The 14,246-nt window shown below is 44.5% G+C and overlaps 1 protein-coding gene across 7 annotated transcripts in view; it reads left to right on the top strand.

Annotated features, from left to right (window-relative positions):
• Positions 1–14,246, top strand: part of SKIP (Shal K[+] channel interacting protein) — a 170,231-nt gene that overhangs the window by 74,931 nt on the left and 81,054 nt on the right. The gene's annotated exons all lie outside the window — the stretch shown is intronic.

Genomic DNA, 14,246 nt, shown 5'->3' with positions numbered 1-14,246 from the left:
GCAGCTCCAGCTCGATTGTGACTCCGACTCCGACTCTGATGCGGAACTGTAAATGACATTGCAGACAGTTCATTGGAACTGAGCTAGCTCTGAGCCGAAATTAACATACTCGCTTCTAGTATATTGATTTCAGTGCAGACGTTATTAGACGTTAAAACATATTGAATTACATAATGTTGGCTCAAAGAAAGGAAAAAATGAAACAAAAGCAAAAGACATGCAACAATCAATTGAATGTGCGCATAAATTCCAAAATGAGTAATGTGACACAGCCGCGGCCGTTGCCGTTGCCGTTGCCTCGGTGCGCGCCCAGCCAGCGGGTGGGCAGAGACGACTGCAGACAAGAGTTGTTGCCAGGTTTTCTTCTCTTTTTATTCTGCTATGCCATGCGAAAGGGTATTAACAGCTAGTCGAGAAATGTGCAACAATTGGAAACGTTTAAAGTTGGGGATATCAAATATTTATATGAGATTGAAGGGCATTAAATGTGAAATACATGGAGATATGGTACTGTATTTGTTATGGATATAAAGGGATATTTATTGTATATATGATATATGTAGTTCTATCTATCTCTAATGAAATCATCATGAAGTTAACTTAAGAGTTGATTCTTGACGCTCAGCAAAGTTCCCATCGAAAATTCAGCCTACATCAATTTCACAATCTCAAAAGGATAGAATTGATGGCAAAGTGATGTTTCTCTCTGATAAGATTTGCTGTTCCTGAAAATGTCTCCATCAACAGCATCGATTTATAACATTTATATCTTGAGGATCGCATTCTCAGTCCCAACAGAGGATCTGTTTCTCTATGTACATCTTTCACTCTCTGCATTTTTCTACTAATCTAACCCTACCTAGAGCTAGGGATATATAGAAATATGATATGATCTGCTTATAATACCTACAACCTCATATGCCATATACTTGGCAAACTTCATGTACACCGTTTTTCCATAAAGATTTCCCTAGTAAACAGAACCGTCTCAAGATCGCTTTTTCCTTTTCTTTGTATAACACTCCCTATATATCACTCGTTCTATCCGCCAATCCGCCTCATATACTATTTAAGTTCAAATTTTAAGCTACAGCAACTCTCTCAAGTAACTCCAAGAGCATTTGGTCTTCGGCTTAGCGCTACTCTGCCTCTCTCTTTCTCTCTCCCCCCTTTTGACTGCCTGCAGCCTATCCACAAATTGCTCGTGTTCGGCTCTAAATCGTTTTACGTAGTTTTGGGACAAGTCCACGTAAATGTTCGCCAAATGTGGCGCTGTTTTTAAATCACGCACGCTGCACGCAAGCCACAGCGATCGATTGGGCCCAGTCGGTGGGACAGTCGTTTTAGCCCAGGTATGTTAATCTTGACTGCCTCTCTGACTGTGACTGTGACTGCAACTGCGACTGCGACTGCAGCTGCGACTGTGACTGCAACTGCGGATTGTTGTTGTTGTTGCTGCTGCTGCTGCTGTTAAATTTATGCGCTGTTCAAACGGCGCGTAATAAATTTGTTTGCTCTTCAACTGTGCGCGCGCATGTTCATTGAATTTGTAGCTGCAGCCAGCTTGGGTCCACTGCGAAATCCGGCTGAGGCCGCCAATCCGACGAGATGCCCCTTTAACTAAATCCCATTTCGAGGGCCGCCAGCTTCCACTTCATTTTGTAGCTTTTAACAGCATTTCAGCATTCTTCTGTATTTGTTTATCTAAACGTTTTGTATGCATCTGTGTGTGTGTTGGTGTGTGTTGGTGTGTGTGTGTGTGGCTTCTGCTTCTTCGTGTCCAGGCCTTTGGCTTATCTCGCACTCTCTGGACAATTCGTGCTGCTGTTCCTGGCCGCCTGGCGGCCTAATTGATGCGCAGTGTTCTCCACGCGGTCGCTGCGCATGCGCAACATTCACACTTTGGATTTCGTTGGAAGGGGGGGATGGGGAGGGGGTAGGGCAGGGGGACCGGCACGGAGGCGAGCTGCGTGTTGCAAGTCGCCAGTTGCCACAGTTGCCACAGTTGCCAGTTGCCAGATCTCAGTGCGCCATCTCCAGTTGATTGCACATTTTATTTGCGCATTTATTTGCATATTTTCTCACACGGCTGCTGTTGCTGGCTTCCCCATGCCACGCCCCCTTTGCCACACAGCACTCGTAACTTGTTTGTTGTCCCTTACATTTCTCTGTTTATTTTTTTTTTCGTTTTGCTCTCGCGCTTTTTATTTATTTGCTTAAGCGCAATGCAATTCAATTGTCTGATCTTGAATTTCGTTTGTCGAGTTTTTTTTTTCGCTTCTTTTCTTTTTTTTTTGGCTGCCGGTTTGTTTATTGGCTTTGGTTTCTGGGTTTCTTATTTGTTTCTCATGTTTGCCGCCGCCTCTTAATAGTTCATTTAGTTTGCATTTTTATGAAGTCTTTGTGTGGGTCGTGTAATAAATTTAACTGCAGCTTATTTATGTGCCATCCTTAAGACATTTATCACTCAATTTGAAGGCGTAATTGGGCGCAAAGCGACAGGCGAACGTCTCCGACAACATCCAGGAGTCGAGTGCAGCTGCTGCATCAGCACAGAAGCTGCCAGCCTGTTGCATATTTTGCATATCGTTATGCAGTTGTTGTTGTTGCTGATGATGATACTCCTCCTGCTGCTTCTCCTGCTTCTCCTGCTGCTGCCACAGTTGTCCATTGCCTGTGACTTTTGTTTGATTGGCAACTGCCCGACTGATGGACGCCAATGGTTGTCGCACGGCTCACAATGTGCGATGTTGTCAGCCGCAATGACCAAAATTGGAAGTTCACGAGAGAGAGAGAGAGAGGGAGGGAGAGAGTGAGTCGGCAACATTCACCGATCGACAATCGAGTGTGTGGGACACTTTTCAGCTGATAATCTAAACGGCTTTCATTGTATTTGCGATTGTCTTGTCATTATTATATTTCACTGCCTATCACTATGCAAATCAATTTGAAGGCTTGTCAGGCTTGAATGGCAATTGCCATAAGCTCGTGCAGGAGGATGTCAATTGAAGTCCATAAGGTGGTTGCAAAGCGAAAAAAACTCTTCTCTGTTAAGAATACGTAAGGAATCTGTAGATGTGAGAATTGGAGTCATTATAGAAATAATGATAATGTGAATGAATCTTTGTTGTTGTTGATTAAGTTTAATTATTGCGCTATAGAGTCATGGAAAACAGATCTTACATACTTACTACTCATTTGTCGATACAATTTTAATGAATTCAATTGCTATTCAAATCCTTTAATTTCTGGCATTTATCAGAAAATTATTTTACAAAAAATTCACAAATAATGTGATAATATTTCCATCTAAACAGCAAGCCATATAATCATAAACATTGAAATGATTTTAGTTCAATGAGAATTCATTTCGAAAGAAAACAATTTCAACAACTTCATATTAGACGCTAGTTGTGTTGCATCCAAATCTAACAAAGAGGATTCAATTATCTTTATGCGGCAGCTTAATTTGCAGCCTCGGCAAACAGTTTGCAAAGGAATCGTGTTTGGGCATGAAAAGCCAGACAGAAATTAAAATCCATTCGGTGGGAGGGGGGCAGAGAGAGTGATTGAGGAGAGATAGAGTCAAAAATCAAACTACAATATGTGTATATATTTGTATACAAGCTCCAGTTACCTGTCCGCCGGAGATGCACGTACGTACGTACGTACTACACCTGTTTTCAATCACAATATCCAATGCGAACACAATGAAAGGGGAAAGGGGGGAGGGGTAGGTGCTGTGGAATCTCAAATGTTGTTAGCAATCACACTATTAAACAATAAATATGCAATTTGTTGAACAACAGAGAGGAAAGCGCCAGCAATCAGCAGCTGTGTGTGTGTGTGTGTGTGAGCAACGGACTATGCAAAAGTGCCACAAAGCGTGCTCAACACTCGTGCAACACACATTTTGTAATTTCATTTCATTATGCGAGCAAAAGTCGAGCTGTAGCTGTTGATGGATGGACAGCTGAACAACTGGACAACTGGACAGCTGGCTGAGTGAGTGCTGAATGCCAGGATGCCTGGATGCCAGGATGCCAGGATGCTCTGCTGCACTGGAGCATTGGTGGGCCACTTGGCAACTGAGCGATCAGCACGTCGCTGTTATCCCTATTTTGTAGTTGACTACGTGTGTGTGTGTGTGTGCGTGTGTGTCTCTGTGTCGATTTGGGCAACAGTTTTTTGGCTAAAAAAAATTCGCGCGTGCTAAATTGCAGAGCTCCATCTGCATCAGGTCTCATGCCTCTCGCCTGCTCCAACTGTTTCAGTTGCTCTGGCTGCCCGTGCGGGGTTCGAGGCATTTGTTGCTGTCTGATTGCCCGCAAAAGGCAGCGCAAAGCAACGAAAAAACCGAAAAAAGCGAACAAAATAGAGAAAAAACAGGAAGAGAATCGAATTTCCCGTGTGGACTGATTCGATTTGCCGTTGCAATTTCACGCTGTGTTATTGCAAAGTGGCTGCAACTGCCCCAGCGCCAAGCAGCAGCAACAGCAGGAGCAGCAGCAGCAGCAGCAGCAGGAGCAGCAGTACCGGCCAAAAGCCACAGCACCAACTTCCAAAATACCAATTTCAAACGGAGCACAACAATGCCAGCAACAGCAGACGCGTTTTCAAAAAACTGCACAATCAAGCTAGAGAGAGAGAGAGAGAGAGGGAGAGAGAGAGAGAGAGTGAGAGAAGGAAAAAAGTAAAACAGGCAGCCAAAAATCTCATTTAGTGACGAATTAAGCGCCAAAACAGACAGGCGATTCAGTATGTCAGGGCCACCCTAGTCCACCCTAGAGCATCACAGCATCAATCGAACCGAGCCGAATCGAACCGCATCGCACCGTACCCGGATCCCGAACCCCGCCCCCGCCGCCGGACCCACTTCACGTTCAGCGGCGCGGCGCATTGTCAAGTGCAGGCTGCGGTGGTCTGCTGCCAGGCAACAGCAGAGCCGGCCAGCCGAACGAGCATGTTGTCCGGGTCTTAGATGACTCCGGCCGCTATCTATGGCCGGGCATCGATTGGTTTTCGTGCCATTGTTCGATAGCCCTTTTAGCTGTTTTCCGACGGCCTTTAACGCCATTTTGTGCGCGCTCATTCACGCCATGTAGCCGGGCATGTTGCCATTGTTTCTGCCATCCATCCAATCTATGTGTGCCGCCTCCTCCGGCTCCATGCCACTCCAGCCGACTCCTGTCAGCCCACTCTGCCGGCGAGTGGAGTGCGCTGCATTTTGACAGATTGTCTGCAAGGCCAAGTGCAATATTAGAACATGATTTATTTATGCAATTTTTAACACAAAAACACTCGCTGCCGCCTCCTGCCGCCTCATGCCACCTCATGCCGCCTCCTGCTCATGCTCCAAATTGCATTTGTCTATCATTTTGGCCAACAATTTGCTCTGTCTGTTATAGTTGTTGCTGTTGTTGTTTGTCTGTCAGCCAGTTCGTTTGGTTGTTGTGCGGGTGGTAGCCAACAGGCGGGGGCGTGGCTTGGGCAGGAGCCCCGCTTATGCCCGTTTAGCTGGACGTGTCGGCACGTCAATTTTGTTTGTCTGCCTGTCAGCTCCCTGCCGCTGCTCCTGCTCCTACTCCTACTCCTGCTGCTGCTGCTGTCCTTGCCTCTGGCTATGAACTTGCAATTGGCGCTCAGCTTTGAAATTATGATAGCTAGCGAATGGATCGGGTTGTGGCTAATAAGAGTGCGCTTGTAAGTGTTCATTGGCTGCCAATTAGTGGACAGCAATAGCTGGATGCCATTAGTTACTCACGCACACAGACAGCAGCTGCTCTTGTGTGTGTGTGTGTGTGTGCCTAATTCAGCTTAGGTAATTGTGAAAAGCTACAACTGGCAGTGTACTTGAGTGCTTAGGCTACAATATTTGCAACTTTAAGTGAAGAAATATATCTCTTTATTATAGAACTCATATCGGAACTTTCATTATCTAGTGTGATACAACTTTTAAGTTTTCTTGCCCTCGCGCTGCTAGATACGAATAATTATAAATCTTTGGCATAATAAATGAGCATTCCACCTTGGCTTTAGCTGCCTGTCAGCTGTATTCTATTTCGCAGCGCCACGCCTAATGCTATGCCGCCTACTCCTGGCTCTGAAGCAATCAGCCGCAATCAACACCACAGCTGAAAGCAATAAAATGCATAATCAGCATCTTCTTACATTCCTCTCTTTTTTTTCTATAATTTTTATCGGGGAGGAGTGCGGGCGATATGCAAAGAAGTAATTCAAAAAGGCGAAAAGTAAAATGCGAAATGCGAAAAGGAACGCAGCGGAAATAAATGAGGCACATTATAAATGCAAAAGTACATGCTAACTACAACAATTATCCTTAATGTTGCCAGCAACTATGGACGCCATTAGTGGCGCCCACTGCCACTGCGCTAGCTGCCATTGTGAATGGGATGCCAGGCAGCGGGCAGCCAGGCAGCTAGCAGCGGGCAGTCCAGCAGTCCAGCTGGCAAGTTCCAGCACTCGAGTCTTGCGCTGATCACTTGCAAAGAAATTCAAATTAAAATGCTTCCAATGCTATGCAAAATAGTTTCAATTTGATGCCGGAGCGCGGAATGCTCATTACTTGGCCATGGACAGAGGGACAGAAAGAGAGAGATGACTCTCCCACCCTCTCTCTTGCTGTGACGAAATGACGGACAACGGTAAAAAGACAGTATATCCTGTGCAAAACGCTTTAGTCATTCCACAACAAGAAAATTGCACTTAATTATCAGCCTAGGTGTGTGTGTGTGTGATTGTCGCTTATTGATTTACGGTAATAAAGCAGGCCTTGTTATTGTTTTGCTGTTGCCGCCTAACGGGGCACCATTAAAAGGACAAACGCATGTTAATAACGCATTGCACGCGATCGACCAACCCTTCGCATTCCTCATCTGTAATCAGAGCCAGCTGTGCGGCGCACAACATACACGCATTCCATGTGTCTCTCTCTGTGTGTGTGTGTGTTTATGTGTGTTCTGGTGGCCAGTGCACTCCTTGGCTGGCCTCAGTCATTTTTCAATTATGTTATTAAAACAAGGCGCAGGAGCTGCCACCAACAAAACAAGCAAAGCAACTGCAACAAGGGGTTAAAAACAAACAAAAAATGTAAAAAAACAAGACGAAGATTAGATACTCTTTTATTTTGAAGCAAGTATAAAATGAGGTGCATAATCTAGACAGATCGTTGCTGAGAGAATGATGTTCATTTGAGTTGTTTCTTAGAGAACACTTAAAGCTGTCAGGGCAGAAATTGAACGATTTATCGATAGAGCGATTTATCTTACTTTTGGTAAAATAAATGTATATAAAGGTAATGAAATTTACGAGAGAATAGTAAAATAATTTAAATAAAATTTTTTAAAGGTAATAAAAACAATATTCTGTTGCTACTTGCAAGTAGTTTCAACTATATATGTTAATATTATATTATTAATATGGTAATATTATATTATGACAGTTTTATTATATTATTCAATTATTATTATCGATTGTCGGTTTTTTTTCGGCGATTAAAATTCAAATTATCGGGAATAATAGAGAACGAAGTTCTTTGAAGCAGAAATAATTTTTTCAAACTATCCTGATTTTCGATTACGAATTATGGAGACTCGACTGTATTATATATAGTTATTTTAAATAATCTTATATATTTATGTATATGATTATATATAGTTATGATAGTTTGTTTAATAAAGCTGCGAGTCCAGCTTCAAATTCAACTTGAGTTGAGTTTGTGCAGAGGAGGAATTCATTGAATAAATTGTTGTTATCTTATAGTAGTTATCTTCTAGTTTCTTCGATTTAAATGAAGATATACTACTATAGCAGATGTCAAAGTTCTGCACAAGAGAAACAAATAGTTTAGACTTTTAGCTAGAGATAGAAACAAGAAGCTAAAGCAAATAGACTGACAATTCATTTACTAGTCCTTAGATTATCAACTGCTTCTAGTTCCACACTACGAAAATTTGACAATACCCAGCTCTCGCTGAGTGTATTTGAGAATAACGGTCTGTGGCAACATATCCGCAACACGTTTGCGTGCTGAACTTTTAAACATTCTCGTTTTCGAAAACTACTCGAGCTCACAAACGCTGGCAAACATGAAAATTCAATTATGAATACTTAGAAGGTTGACGCCCTTTTACACCTCACACACAGGCAGCACCACTCGCACCACTAGCACCACTAGCACCACTCGCACTGCTGGCTGCAGTGAGTGACGCCACAGCTTGTTGGCCAAATGAAATCAACGAGTGTAAGCCAAGTCTGTGGCTTAAGGCAATTTGCATGCGCAAATATTGCAAATCTATTCGTATTTCGAGTATGACTATCATTTGCACACACACACACACACGCACACGCACACATAGTTACAGACACAAATACAGACGTCTAATTATGTCGAGCAAAGTTGCAAACAAATTTCTACCCGTCATGCGGCTGGCAGAAAATAAAAATAAATATTTACATTCCATTTGGCAAACGCGCGCTGCGCTGCCAAAGGAAAATTGTGCGTAAAAAGCGTTGCCATATTTGTTAACCTCAAGCAACAGAGCCAGAGTCAGAGTCAGAGCCAGAGCCAGAGCGAGAACCAGAAACTGAATCAGAATCCGAATCGGTAGCTGTAGCAGAACCCCACTTGCCAGACAAAATCGATTACCAACTGATTGACTGTATGTACCCGATGATCGGTTGGGCGTGCCCGCGGAGGAGCAGCTTGTTTGTAGGAAGCAGCAGCAGCAGCAGCAGCAGCAGCAGGAGCAGGAGGAGCAGCCGGTGCTCTTTCAGTTAAAATGGTAATTGACTTTTTCGCGGAACCGCAATGTGTTGGTAAACTTGTTGCCATCTCTATATAGATATACGCATACACAAGCAAACAAATACACACTCACACACAGACACACACATATGTAACTATCTTTTGCTGCGGATAGCGGATAGCGGATAGCATCTAGCTGTGCAATAATGCGCTGCATCAGCAGCCAAAGCAACTTAAATGCAATTTTACAAAATGCTTGCATAAGCCAAGGCGCCGCCCAGCTCTCCGCCCCCACCCTCCCCCACTATCCCTAACAACTCCCCCCGCCACAAACAATGTCATATTGGAGTTTATCAACTGGCAGCGCTATGAAAATTTAGTGCTACAGCAAGGACAACTGCAAGTGGTTAGGGCGGGGCGGGGCAGGGCAGGGCAGGGCTGGGCAGGGTGGGGGTGGTGTGGTGCGGTGCCAACGCAGTGACGACCGGCTGCAATTTTCAATTTCGCGCACACTTTGCACAGATAATAGAAATTTCTTTCTGTCGCCGTTTGCCGCATCTGCTGCACAACGTTTATTGACACAAATCGCAAACGCATTTGACATAAGTGCCGCGCCCCGCTTGCCCCCTGCATGCCTCCCATATCCCAGTCGACGGCTTTGCTCGAATATTTAGGTTATGAGTAGCTTAATGGCAGCGCCTTTGTACTCGAAGTCCAACTGTCAATGCGTCGTCTCTATCTCTCTCTCTCTCTCTCTCCCTGGCTGTCTCTCTCCTTGTCTCTGTGCATTGCTTGTTTAATTCAGGGCTTTTGAGAAAGTTTTCAGCGAATGCTTGGTAAGCTGCTTAACTGCTGAAAGCCATGGGACAATGTTGCATGACTTAAATCTCGGCCAGAGTTCTGCGAAAATGCGCGAATTCGCTTTAAATATTTTATAGCAAATGCCAATAGATGCTTAAATTAAAATTTTGCAGAGACTAAGGGTAATATTATGTAATTGTAAACTGAATGAATGAATCGAGGAATGAATCAGCCTTCAACTTGATTTCTCTTTAATAAACATTCACAAAAATTATTTTCATTATTATTTCGGAGTCGACGACTTCCATCTAGCAAGAGATTTATCTGGCCTTACTTATAGTACCGTTCGTTGTCTGGCTAATCAATATATTGTAGTTTGGCCCCCGTCAACTGTGCCACATTTCGCTGATTAGCTTAGCTCAGCTGCCGCTGCAATCGATCTTCCCGGTCCGGCATAAATAGCTACCTCCCCTGCCCCCCTCCCCACTCACACACAGCTGCCGGCCGGCATTGGAGCTTCTTCACAATGAAATATATTTTTAATCAAGCCAAATCGAATTCAAGGCAATACACCGGTGGCTCATTATTTAGGCAAATGTGCAGCCATTAACTACAGGGCGGGCACGGCTGGGGATCGAACCGAACTCAAATGTTGACCCGCGAATTGACAAATGTGGCCACTTAATGTGCTGCGGGGCAAATGTTAAACAATTTTCTCTTATATATCGGTGTGAGTGTGCGTGCGTATGTGTGTGTCTGTGTGTGTGCCAAAAATACAAACTAATTAATATAAGCAGAACGGTGAAGGATTTGCCTGGCACAAGGCCGCAATGCCACAATGAGACGCTGCCACGTTGAATTTTATTTGATTTTGTAAAAATTTAATTTCAACAAGGAATTCTTGTCAGCGTTTTACATGAAGACGAAGAAGACGAAGAAGCAGCAGCAGCAGCAGCAGCAGTAGAAGAGGAAGAGCAACACTAGGCGGCAATTTTTCAATGTTGTGTCGGAGGTCTGGCTGAAAAATGAATGAGCCAAGAGCTCAGCGAGTGCGAGTGCGAGTGTGAGTGCGAGTGAATGACTGAGTGACTGAGTGACTAAATGACTGACTGACTGACTCGTCTTGGCTGACTTCCTACAGTTTGTTAAGGGAATTTTGCATTTTGTTTGAATTATTGCCTTCATTAAGATTGCGTTGTTGATTTTTTGCTGTTGTCGTTGGCTCTCCTGTTGCTGTTGTTGTTGCTGTTGTTGCTGTTGTTGCTGTTGTCACAGGCTGGCAGTCGCAACGTGAGCGACAGCGTGATACCCAGCCCCCAATGTTCCCACACCAAAAGAGAGTTCGTCACGGCTTTTGTTGTTGTTGTTGTTGTGCACACCTAGGCGCCCGGCTGTTACATATCTTGAGCCACTCTGACTGCACTTGACAATAAATTTTATTGTAGCTCTACGCACAACACACACACACACACAGACAACCTCGACAACGTCAGTCTCTTTGGTGTATTTTTAGCTTAATTGTGAATGGGAGAGCTGGGCGTGTCGTTGCCTTCTATGTGCTGACATCTGACTGTGACTGGGACTGGGACTGGGCCACCCCAGACTCAGCGGCCTACGGTTAATTGTGCGAAATTCATTCATATGGAAAATTTGCCAGACTGTAACCACTGAAAACATAATTAAGCGATTGGCCTCTGCATATAAATAAGCATGACAGTGTTGGCAAACGTCTGACAGGTGCCACAGCGTCACAGAAGTGTCTCCTCTGGCTATGCTCGCTATCTGCTGCTTATTTCAATCTTCCAATTGCCAACTCTTTGGTGCTTGCTGCTCAGCATCTGTGTTCTTTATCTGCCAGTGATAAATATAATAATCAAATTCTATTCTGTGCTCTTCATATTTGAATCTCCATTCTCTTTTCTCCACATTTCACTCTCCACTATTGACTATGCCCTATTCACTCTATATGTACTGTCCACTCTACATCCTTCATCCTTCTACATCCACTCTACATCCTCTACAGTCTCCACCCTCCACTTTGCTCTCCAATATCTACTCTCCACTCTATTCGCTTCCCACTCCACTCTTCTCTATCCACTCTACACTCTACACGCTTCACCCTTCACTCTTCTCTATCCACTCTCCATTCTTTACTCTCCACTATTCACTCTCCACGGTCCATTCTTCACTCTCCACTATTTACATTTCACTACTCTCTACGCACCTCTCTTCACCCCCTCATTCACCAACCACTACTCTCTACTCTCCACTCTCTACTATTTTCACTAAACTCTCCATTCGGTGCTCTCCACTTGCTGCTCGTCTATTTGCGTTTCATAATTAAAATTTCTGCTATTTTTTACGCTCGTCTTGGCAATTTCACTTTTGCTGCTCCTAGCTCAACTCATATTCGGTCAATAGACCGCGGGCCATGGCTATGCAAACTTTCCAAATTTAACGCTCTGCACAATGCTGCGCAATTCTGTTGTTTTGTTTCGCTTTTTTTCCACGTTCCCCCTCTCCCTTTCCCGCTCTCCGTCTCTCTGCTCGCCGCAGTAACAACAAGCAGCAGAATAATTACAACTAGCGAATCCTCGGGCAGAAGCTAGCCAGCTGAGGTGGATTGTGGACTGGTGTGGCTTGGCGTGGCGTGGCTAGGGCCTGAGCTTAAGCAAACAGGAAACGCATAATGAACACGCTGCACAGGCGGTCTGGCAACGCCGTCAGCGGCACACTGACTCACTCCGGCTCTTGACAATGGTTACGGCAAATGCGCTGACTCCGATTGCAACTCGCCGGCTTCGTCGACTTCAACTGGCTTTCATTCATTTTTGAGCGGTTTCGTGGTTAACAAGCGCTTCCTTATCCTTATTATTTTAATGCCTGCGGCTGCATTTCATCTTACTTACTTTTTACCCTCCAACCGTAACAATTTTTATACCATGGCATTTTCCCAGGCATTTTCCCGGCTCGGTTGCTTAAATATTTTAACTACCGCACGTATTCGCTAGCTAGTTGCGATGTCTGTCTGTCTGGCTGGCTGTCCGTCTGTCTGGCTGGCTGCCTGTCTCTGCTCGAGTCTGTCTGTCTGCCTGTCTGCCTTCGCTGTTTGGGCTTTGTGCGCATAATTGGGGTTAACTACGGCCAGGTGTGGCAGCCCCGACCGCCAGTTCGTGCCCAGTTCCGGCCTCCAGGAAGCGGAGGAAGCGCCTGGCACGCCGCCGACCATTGTGTCGAAGTGTGCTAAAAAGGAAAAGTAAAATTTTTGCCGCACTTATAAATTGTCGGACTGCAGTTATTACATTTTTCCATTTTCCATTTTTATTTTTTCTGCTTCTTAGCTGCTTGCTTTTCTTTCCTTAATTCGCTCGATGCCATTATGAGGAATTGAAAGTGAAATTTTGGAGTAAAAAGGCATAGCATTTGATTATTTACTTGGGCTTAACTAAAACATTTTCCCCACTCCACCAGAAATGGAAAACAAAAAATTCTTCATTTAAAAGTCAGCAAAAGTTGACACGCAAAATTGTGAAATTCAATTTGGGAAAACTTTATTTGTTTTATTTGTGTTGGCAACACTCGCGGTGTGTGTGTGTGTGTGTGTGTGTGGGCGTGGCAGCGGTCGTGTTGACACACGGCACACACACACGCGTGGCCATCGCTCGCTCATCTCACGGCGGGTCTCTCCGGCATTCCGTATGCCCGCTCCAGTTGGCACTCTCATCATCAATTCAGTTGATAATTATTTTTACGCGACGCAGCGAGTGCATTAAAAATGCAAATGGCAACACTTTGCCACTTTGATGGCAACGCGGCCGCCAGTGTTGTCACGTTGCTGTTTTATTAATTTATTAAATTAAAAAAACAAAGCGCAAAAGGCGCAACGACAGCGGATTCGCATTCGCATCTGTAATTGTAAATTTATGAGGAAACCAAAAAAAAGAGAGGAAAACAAGAAGAAAATAAATAAATATATACACAAAAAAAAAAGCAGGAAAACAGCAAACAGAAAGCGGTGCAGGCAAAGCAGGAGAAGGGAGAGGGAACGCAGAGAGGAGAAAGAGTTCTGCTTCAGCTGGGCGCACTGTCAATCGTGTCCCATGAATTATTAATTATTTGATTTTTCACACACACAGTGTGAGAGAGAGGGAGAGAGAGAGAGAGACAGACATACATACACTCGCCTGGCCAGTGTTGCATTGCGGCAAACGCTCGCTCTGACAGCCGCATGCAACACTGTCACTCACTCAAATTTGACGTCGAGTGAGTGGGAAACAATAAGCGAGCGCCAGGCGGCACGCCTCATTGGCGTAGCGAGGCTCTAATCAAATTATTAACCGAAATGCGCCGAGCGTGGCTAACGAGCCTGATTGCTAATGAAAGCAAAATTAGCTTAATCTAATTACCTGTCATGCATTATTGCTGCCGTTGCGTAACGAAATTCTAAAAACTTGCCTTCAAATAATTCAGCTGCGCGGATGTTTCCTCTTAGCAGGCTGCTGTAAAGAAACACACATACACACACACACATACATATATACGTGTATATAGCTGTGTCTGGGCGTAGGTAGAGTCGACTGGACCGTTGCAACCCTGTGGCCCACGCTATGCAGAGGGTGGTGCTGCTGGCCCCTTGGCTGATGATTATTATTGTGCGTGCCCTGGGGACGATGCCCTG

The sequence above is a fragment of the Drosophila navojoa genome, chromosome 2, assembly GCF_054131105.1.
Source record: "Drosophila navojoa isolate 15081-1374.11 chromosome 2, UAZ_NAV_1.0, whole genome shotgun sequence".
NCBI lineage: Eukaryota > Metazoa > Arthropoda > Insecta > Diptera > Drosophilidae > Drosophila > Drosophila navojoa.
Note: the sequence above shows the minus strand (reverse complement) of the source record. Positions and strands in the feature narration are given on the sequence as shown.